Source organism: Grammomys surdaster, unplaced genomic scaffold (assembly GCF_004785775.1).
Source record: "Grammomys surdaster isolate TR1022 unplaced genomic scaffold, NIH_TR_1.0 501, whole genome shotgun sequence".
Taxonomy (NCBI): domain Eukaryota; kingdom Metazoa; phylum Chordata; class Mammalia; order Rodentia; family Muridae; genus Grammomys; species Grammomys surdaster.
The window spans coordinates 131599-141841 of NW_021604920.1; the positions used below are offsets into that span (position 1 = coordinate 131599).

Here is a 10243-nt window from a genome sequence, read left to right on the forward strand (position 1 = left end):
TCATAGATGCAAGCATCACCAACAGAATACAAGAGATAGAAGAGAGACTCTCAAGTGCAGAAGATACCATAGAAAACATTGACACAACTGTCAGAGAAAACACAAAATGCAAAAAGTTCTTAACACAAAACATCCAGAAAATCCAGGACACAATGAGAAGACCAAACCTAAGGATAATAGGCATATATAGAGTGAAGATTCCCAACTTAAAGGGCCAATAAATATCTTCAACAAAATTATAGAAGAAAACTTCCCTAACTTAAAGAACAAGATGCCCATAAACATAAAATAAGCCTACACAACGCCAAATAGACGAGACCAGAAAAATACCTCCTGTCACATAATAATCAAAACACCAAATGCACAAAACGAAGAAAGAATATTAAAGGCAGTAAGGGAAAAAGGCCAAGTAACATATAAAGGCAGACCTATCAGAATTACACCTGACTTCTCATCAGATGTTATAAAAGCCAGAAGATCCTGGACAGATGTCATACAGACCCTAAGAGAACACAAATGCCAGCCCAGGCTACTATACCAGCAAAACTCAATTACCAAAGATGGAGAAACCACGATATTCCACGACAAATCCAAATTTACACAATATCTTTCTACAAACCCAGAATTACAAAGAATAATAGCAGGAAAGCTCAATACAAGGAAGGAAGTTATATCCTAAAAAGAGCAAGAAAGTAATCCTCTTCCAACAAATCCAAAAGAAGATAGCCACACAAAGATAATTCCACGTCTAATACAAAAATAACAGAAAGCAACAATCATTGTTCCTTAATATCTCTTAACATCAATGGACTCAATTCCCCAATAAAAAGACATAGGCTAACAGACTGGATATGTAAACAGGACCCAGCAATTTGCTGTATACAGGAAATCCAAAAGGCTGGAAAACAATTTTTCAAGCAAATGGTCCTAAGAAACAAGCTGGAGTAGCCATTCTAAAACCTCCAGCCCGAGAACACAAAGGGAAGGACCCATGGCTCCACCTGTATAGGTAGTTGAGGGTGGCCTTGTCAGGCATCAGTGGAAGTAGAGGGCCTTGGTGTCTGGATGATTGGATCCCCTAGTGTAGGGGAATGTAGGGGAATTTGAGAGCAGGACGGTGGGAATGGGAGGATGGTTGGAGCACACCCTCATAGAAACTCCCAGAATTATATGGATTAAACATGACAAAGGCAGGCTGCCAGAAAACTAGATTCCAGAATTCAAACAAAAAATTATCTTGATACTAAAATTTGTTTTGAGAATTGTATATTGCAGAATACACAGCCTTGATGTATCTACTCATCAAGCAAGCTGAGCAGACCTGCCCAAACCTCTGATGTCCTGGAATTTCAGCTGGATGCAGTGAAGACATAGATGTCAGAGGCTTATCAATTTACTCTTTCCCTCCACCCCTCTTCTAATATCTCAATGCCTGTAACCAGCTTGAAGAAGTTAATGAAGAGTTGGCACCCCTATTCCCTGGGCTTGGAGACTAAGGTGGTTACTATTGAGCTGTCTTTCTAGGGAAAAGTAGTGGTTTTGTTGGAACAGGGAGGAATATCTAGGGATTATTGAATAGCCATAACCTATTGGTAGAAATCTGTATAATTGTTATTAAGCTAAAGTTATAATTTCTTAAATGGTACAAAATTTACTTTGATTTCAAATTCAAGATTTTCATTGATACGAGTTTCTTATTGATATAAAAATGAGATTAATATTGTTACTCTCATAGGCATTGTGCCTATATAACACATTTAGGAATACAAGGCTTAGACCCAGTCCTTCTTTAACTCTTTTAACTGATTCAAGATGGTTAGCCTGTAAGTTAAGGGCCTATAGCAAATTCATGGCTCTAGGTTTATTGTTAGGGGGTTTTCTATATTTTATTTAGAAATAGCTGAGAGGAATTAACAGACAACAGTTCAGATTGCCTTACATAAATAATTGGTTTTCAAAACGTCAGAAGTCCACAGAATTGACGTTACAAACATTTCTGTATTAATGTTCATTTTGATTAGAGACCTGCCTGCTCCTGACAGCTTCCTGTCTTGGATTCTAAGAAGAAATTGAGCATCTTTGGAGTCACTACAGTTGTGGTGACAAAGCCACTAGGCACTAGAATTGCCTTTTTTTCATCTACAGACAAATTACTGTCTGGAAAAGGACACAGTTGCAGAATAGTCGACTGATTATATTTGCCAAGACTGAGTAATCAGCCCTTAATAATTCTGCATCACTAGGTCTGTCAGATGATCCTGGGCCAGAAGGCTGAAGATCGGATGCTCCAATGTTTTTTAGTATAGGAACTGTCCAGGTGTTCAGCAGTCTATATAAATTGACTAAGTTTTAGAAGCTATGCTTTGTGCTTCCCATAATTTCAGTTAATTCAGTCATTCTGGATTTCTGATGGGATTGAAGACTTACAGTCTCATAGCCAATCCTGGCTATTTACTTTGAGAGAAAAGATTTGAGAGGACATTCATTCTAAAGCCAAGAAAATAGCCACGTTCAGAACTAAGTCTTTTAATTAGGAAACATGACAGAGGTTCTGGTTAGTCAACAAAATGTTGGACTGGGTATTAGTTCTATCTTGTACCTTACTGATACAAATTGGTATAGTTATGCTCTAATTGTATTTTGAGAGAAAAGTTTTATTTTAACAGGAAGGGTGATATGTAGGAGGAGCTAAGGTGGGAGAAGTAAGGAGAAGAAGAGGAGGAGTAAGGAGAGGAGAAAAAGAATGAAAGGAGGAGCTAGGCAATGGGGGGGGTGGAGGACATGGAGGTGGATGTTCATGTGTCCAGTCAAAGATAGTTGGTATATCTAGGTTGGGTATTGGGTTACATTTCTGATTGTATGGGCATGTTGCTATTGAGCATTACCAAACCTATAAAGTCTTTGATTAACATTTTTTTAAAGTTACTAATTAAAAAAAAAGGATGAGGAGGGAGGGCGATAGAATACATGTGACAGGAAATCAGTTGAGGAAACTAGCTGGAGGAAGAAAAGGAAGGGGCAGAGGGAAACAAATCAGAACTTTAATGACACATGTATGAGGATGCTATAATGAAACCCAGTACTTTGTATGTTAACTTAAAATACTAATAAAAAAACAGCAAGAAGGAGGAGGGTGGATAGGATAGGGAGGCTCTGGAGGAGGAATGGAGAAAGAGGATGACATCTGAAATATAAATAAATAAAATGTCCAATATAAAAAAAAAAAAGAAAAACTGTATTTACCTCAAGGTGTCCTCAATTATGTCTTCCTCTGAGTTCATCATTGGAAAGCATGGCAGGTGCTCTATTAACTAATGATGTCATACAGTATAAGAACAGCATTCATGAAGATGATTAGCCAGGGCCGAGTTCTGTCCTTTTACTTCACTCAACAGGTTATTTTTCTGGTTCATGTAGTTGCTGCTGCTGCTGCTGCTGTTGCTATTTTGTGAAAAGGAAAGGGTGAAGAAGTTTTTAGCCCAGGCTATGTTGGTCAACTTTCCCCACTGAAACAATATCTGAGATTTAAAACTTTGTTGGAAGAAGTTTGTTTGGCTCATGGTTTCAGAGGTCTTAGTCTGTGGCTATGTAACTTGTGCCTGATGTGAGACAGCATTTATTAGAAGTGTATGGCCGAAGAACATGACTACCTCATGGTGACCAGGAAGCAATAAAAGGAAGCAACCAAATTTCAAACATCCTATCAAGTTCATGGCTCAGATGACTTACCTTAAGTACATGCATTTAATTTTGTATCATTTCTCAGTGATGTTTTAACTGGCAACCAAGGCTGTAGTGCAGAGCACTGATGATAAATGAGAAAAAGAAACTAACTACATCCATTTAAGTTACATACCCTAGGTAAATACTGTGATATCATTCAAGTTTCCCAGTTGAGCGACTATAGTCCCCAGGGTAACACAGGCACACACAGCACTGAGAGTAAAACCTCCAAGTAATATACCCTTTACTGATCATATGGCATCTTATACACTCTGCCATAATTAAGTCACTAAGGCATAGGTTTTACCCTGTCAATCATTCCACTTTTCCAATCTTCCTCAGTCTTTGAAACCCTCCACCCACAGTAAGTCAAGAGATGTCAGACCTATCAAGCTTGCTCAGAGTAGATCACCTATGAGGCACATGTCATGTGTCCGACAAAATAGAATATCTTTACCTTTAATAACCTTCTAAATCATACTTATTAAACGCATCCTGGGAAAATTAGATAACACCTGTCTCAACTTAAAAGTTTAAAAGTGAGACTAAAGAAGCTCAGTGAAGGTATACTTTGTAGAAGATACAAAACCCTGGATTTAGCACTTACTATGGAGAAAGAGAGAGAGAGGGAGAGAGAGAGAGAGAGAGAGAGAGAGAGAGAGAGAGAGAGAGAAGAGGGAGAGAGAGAAAATGAGTAAATGATTGTGGAAAAATGAAAAATTATAGGAAAGGAAATAAAGAAAAAAATTATGCTTCTCTAATATGAACTCTGACACTACCATCCAGGTTGGTTGATATTGTCAAGGGACAGACTTGATACACTGTACATATTACTGCTACTTCTGTAACTTACACAGTCACACCAGTGATGGACTACTTGAAAATCAATGGGCCTTCATAAAAACAATTCCCCAGAACCACTCTATTCATTACAGTAAGCTTCTATTACTTCAAAACACCCAATCTTAGGCTTTGCTTTGTATATTATACTTTTAATTTTTTCCACTAAAAATGTACTGTTTAGGAAGAAAAGAATCTAATAACAAGTAGCTTAATGTATCTGACATGGTGGCTGAACTGGTAAAGTACTTATCTGTGAGTATTGTGAGTATAATGTCTTTTGATCCCCAGAATGTACACTAAAAGCTGAACATTGCAACTTATGCCTTTCTTCCTGCTACATGGAGGATTCTGGGGTTCACAGGCCATCCAGCTTATCCTACCTTGTAGAGATCCAACATCACACACACACACACACACACACACACACGTAAACAAAGAGGGTAACATTTGGGTATCGACACCCATAGCTAGCCTCTGACATCTACACACATGTACAAACATGTGTGCATACAATGAACACACGTCTGCACAAATAAATCCATGCAAACAGCATCTTTTTTCCAGTTGTTTCTTTTTTATTATTATTATTGGATGTTTTATTTACATTTCATATGTTATCCCCTTACCCCATTCCCCACCTACCCAGGAACCCCCATCCCCTCACCCCTCCTTCAGCTTCTCTAAGGATGTACCCCTACCTACCCCCCCCAGTCCCACCTCCCCACCCTCAAAATTCCCACCCCCTGGGGCATCCAGCCTTCATGAGACCAAGGATCTCTTCTCCACCTATGCCCAGCAGGGCCCTCCACACTTACATATACAGCTGAAGCCATGAATCCCTCCCTAAGTGCTCCCAGGCTGGTGGTTTAGACCCAGGGAGCTGTGGTTGGTTGGTATTGTAACACTCCTTATGGGGCCACAAACCCTATCAGCTCAATGGCCTTCACTCTAATTCCTCCACTGGGAACCCCATGATCAGTTCAATGGCTAGCTGTGAGCATCTGCCTCTGAATATGTCAGACTCTTGCAGACCTCTGAGGAGACATCTATATCAGGCTCTTATCAGCATGCACTTTCTGACTTCCACATCAGCATCTACCTTTGGTGACTGCACATGGGATGGATACTCAGGTGGAATGGTCTTCAGACGGCCCCTCTTTCAGGTTCTGTCCCTCACTTTGTCTCCATATTTGCTCCCTTGAGTATTTTGTTGCTACTTCTAAAAAGGACCAAAGCACCATCACTTGGTCTTCCTTCTTCATGAGCATCATGTGACCTGTGAGTTGAATCTTGGGTATTTCAAGATTCTGGGCTTATATCCAATAATCAGTGAGTGAATATCATGTGTGTTCTTTTGTGATTAACTTACCTCACTCAGGATGATATTTTCTAGCTCCATTCATTTACCTAAGAATTTCTCAAATTCATTGTTTTTAAAAGCTAAATAATGCTCCATTGTGTAAATGTGCCACATTTTCTGTATCTATTCCTCTGTCAAAAGACATCTGGGTTCTTTCCAGATCCTGGCTATTATAAATAAGGCTGCTATGAACATAGTGGAGCATATGTCCTTGTTATATGTTCGAGCATCTTCTGGGTATATGCCTAGGAGTGGTATAGCTGGATCCTCAGGTAATGCTATGTCAAATTTTCTGAGGAGCTGCCAGACTGATTTCCAAAGTGGTTGCACCATCTTGCAGCCCCACCAACAATGGAGGAGTGTTCCTCTTTCTCCACACCCTCGCCAGCATCTACTATCACCTCAGTTTTTAATCTTAGCCATTCTGAGAGGTGTGAGATGGAATCTCAGGGTTGTCTTGATTTGCATTTCCCTGATGATTAAGGATACTGAACATTTCTTTAAGTACTTCTCAGCCATTTGAGTTTTCTCAGTTGAGAATTCTTTGTTAAGATCTATACCCCATTTTTTAATAGGGTTATTTGGTTGTCTGGAGTCTAATTTCTTGAGTTCTTTGTATATATTGGATATTAGCCCTCTATCAGATGTAGGATTGGTAAAGATCTTTTCCCAATTTGTTGGTTGTCGTTTTGTTCTATTGACAGTGTCCTTTGCCTTACAGAAACTTTGCAATTTTATGAAGTCCCATTTGTCAATTCTTGATCTTAAAGCATATGCCATTTGTATTCTGTTCAGGAACGTTTCCCCTGTGCCCAAGTATTCGAGGGTCTTCCCCACCTTCTCTTCTATTAGTTTCAGTGTATCTGGTTTTATGTGGAGGTTCTTTATCCATTTAGACTTGAACTTCGTACAAGTAGATAAGAATGGGTCAATTTGCATTCTACATGTTGTCTGTCCTCCAGTTGATCCAGCACCATTTGTTGAAAATGCTGTCTTTTTTCACTGGACAGTTTTAGCTCCTTTGTCAAAGATCAAGTGACCATAGGTGTGTGGGTTCATTTCTGGTTCTTCAATTCTATTCCATTGATCTTCTTGCCTGTCTCTGTACCAATACCATGTAGGTTTTATCACTATTTCTCTGTAGAACATCTTGAGGTCAGGGATGGTGATTCCTTTAGAAATTCTTTTATTGTTGAGAATAGTTTTCACTATCCTGGGTTTTTTGTTATTTCAAATGAATTTGAAAACTTCCTTTTCTAACTCACTGAAGAATTGAGTTGGGATTTTAATGGGAATTGCATTGAATCTGTAGATTGCTTTTGGCAAGATGGCCATTTTTATTATATTAATCCTTCCAATCCATGAGCATGGAAGATCTTTCCATCTTCTGAGATCTTCTTCAATTTCATTCTTCACGGATGTGAAGTTCTTGTCATACAGGTCTTTCACTTGCTTGGTTAGATTCACACCAAGGTATTTTATATTATTTGCAACTATTGTGAAGGGTGTCATTTCCCTAATTTCTTTTTCAGTCTGTTTATCTTTCATGTAGAGGAAGGCTACTGATTTGTTTGAGTTGATTTTATAACTAGCCACTTTGCTGAAGTTGTTTATCAGGTTTAGGAGTTCTCTGGTGGAAGTTTTGGGGTCACGTAAGTATACTATCATATCATCTGCAAATAGTGATATTTTGACTTCTTCCTTTCCTATTTGTATCCCTTTGACTTCTTTTTGTTGTCTAATTGCTCTGGCTAGGACTTCCAGTACTATTTTGAATAGGTAGGGGGAGAGTTGCCAGCCTTGTCTAGTCCCTGATCTTAGTGGAATTGCTTCAAGTTTCTCTCCATTTAGTTTGATGTTGGCTACTGGTTTGCTGTATATTGCTTTTACTATGTTTAGGTAGGGGCCTTGAATTCTCCATCTTTCAAAGACTTTTATCATGAAGGGATGTTGAATTTTGTCAAATGCTTTCTCAGCATCTAGTGAGATGATCATGTGGTTTTTTCCTTTGAGTTTGTTTATATAGTGGATTACATTGATGGATTGCTATATTGGGAGAACTGGGTACTGATGATGCCAAGTAACTTTGGTTTCTGTTGCTTATGTTCTTGTGATTTCCTTTCTCCATCTGGTTAACTCTAGTGTTACCTGCCCTCACTGTGTAAGACTGGATTCTGTATTTCCAGTTATCTTGCTTGTGTCAGAGCTCCTCAGAGTCCAGATGTCTCTGTGGTCTTATGATCCTAATCTCCTGGGTGGAAGAACTCCTGGGATTCAGGCCACCTCTGGGATCTGGAAATCCTTCTGCTCTGGGTGCAGTGGTTCCTCTAGGATAGCTCAGGATACGATGTCTACACAAGTCCAAACCAGCTAGGTGTCTGCTGCTCTGAGTGCAGTGGCTCCTCTAGGATGGCACAGGGTTCAGTATCTCCACAGGAGCAGACCAGCTATGTGTCTCCCCAGCCAAAAGGACCAGGCAGGGGAGGAGGTGAAGTGAAATTCTGTAGCGGCAGTGTTTGGGTAGCTGTTGGGTTCTGAGCATCCCTGGTTCCCAGATGTAACTCTGGGGCATAGGGAGTGAGATGTGGTTCTTACCCACTGCACTGAGTGAAGTGACTCCTCTAGGATGGCTCAGGATTCAGTATCTCCACAGGAGCAGACCAGCTATGTGTCTGCCCCAGCCAAAAGGACCAGACAGGGGCGGAATATTCATTCTTAACTTGAGTTATTTTGTCATCTTTACTAAAACCTATAATTCCATTTTTCCTTCTTTTAAAATGTGTGTTTTTTCTTATTCTTGAGTGCCTGTTTAGTATTCATTGAGGCATAAATAGACTTATATGTCTATTAATTAAATTGGGGCCTTTAGAACCAGAAAAACTTTAATTTGAAGACCTGGATATATATTTACCTGTTTGATGCTTATTTTTCAATTTATTATCATGACTCAGTATTTTGCCAATTGAAATTGGCATTTTCTTAGTTGGCAATAAACATGTAGAGCTTCTGTCAGTACAAAATCATATAATACATAAGAAGTATTTATGATCAGAACATGTTAGCCACTTACATTAGGATTGTCTCTAGACAACTATTATTTTGGGCTTTCTTTTTATCTATGCATATATCTGATGTGTTGTTTTCAATGATAGAAAAAAAGGGAAATATGGTCTATGGAGGTATAGTCAGGTATGGGGTAAGAGGGTGTCTCAGTGGGCTCATCCCAAGATATCCCTTGCCCCTGAAGGGGGAACACATGACAGTATATATAGTGTTGAATAGAATTTACCCAAAGCATGGGGAGGGGAGTTAAGAGGGTAGTAGAGACAAAGAAATGCAAAGAGAGTAGAGAAGTAGACAAGTAGAGGCCAACCATGAGCACGTGGAGAGAGGGAGGATGGGAATGGGGAGAATGGTGGAAAAGGAGAGGGGACAAAGACAGAGCAAGAAAGCAAGAGACCAAGAAGGCAAGTAAAAAAGAGGGAGCAAACAGACCCTTTTATAGTGGGTCAGGCCTACCTGGCTGCTGCCATGCAACTGTTGGGTGGAGTTTAGACAGAATGCTAACAATATCTAATACAGTTTTCAGATACTAGTAAGCAGAACCACAGTGCCATAATGTTGAATCTCTACTTTTCAGGATTGGTCATGTCCAATGGACAGACATGAAAGGAGCAAAGAAGTTTCGCACTGATGACATTCAAGAACTTTGGATTAGGGAAAAAGAGCTCAGAGTAGTGCATACAGGAGGAGGTCAACTGTCTTGTGGAGGCTGTAGGAGAAAAGGAAGGTGGGTATTTCACAGAGTGCTGCAGGAGCCTCTAGCCATTTCATTAACTGATCAGCCTTTTCTTTAATTGTCAAAAGCTCACCTGCAGTGGTCACTTAAGATTGAACAGTGAATATTTAACTGAGATTCTATCCCAGAAGGTCTGCTGTTTAATGACACAAATAGATCATTAAACAAATTGCTTAACTTAAACCCTGTTTATCTATGTGACTTCCCACATATTGACAATGTCTTTGAATAATGCCAGGCACCAGCAGTAGGCTGTGGCCAGAGCTTTTCATATTATTTTCTGTTGTTAGCATTTTATTTCACACTAAATAGAGACTTCATAAAATAAAAAAAGAGAAAGAAAAAAAGAAAGGAAAGAAAGAAAGGAGGATAAAGATGGAAAGAAAGGAGAAAAGAAAGAAAAAAGAAGGAAGGAAGGAAGGAAGGAAGGAAAAAAGAAGGAAGGAAGGAAGGAAGGAAGGAAGGAAAACAGAAGGAAGGAAGGAAGGAAGGAAGGAAGGAAGGAAGGAAGGAAGGAA

The 10243-nt window shown here is 39.4% G+C and overlaps 1 pseudogene; it reads left to right on the forward strand.

The window, feature by feature from the left end:
* Positions 1-9568: 9568 nt before the first annotated feature.
* LOC114633041 overlaps positions 9569-10243 on the forward strand; it is a 22772-nt pseudogene continuing 22097 nt past the window's right edge.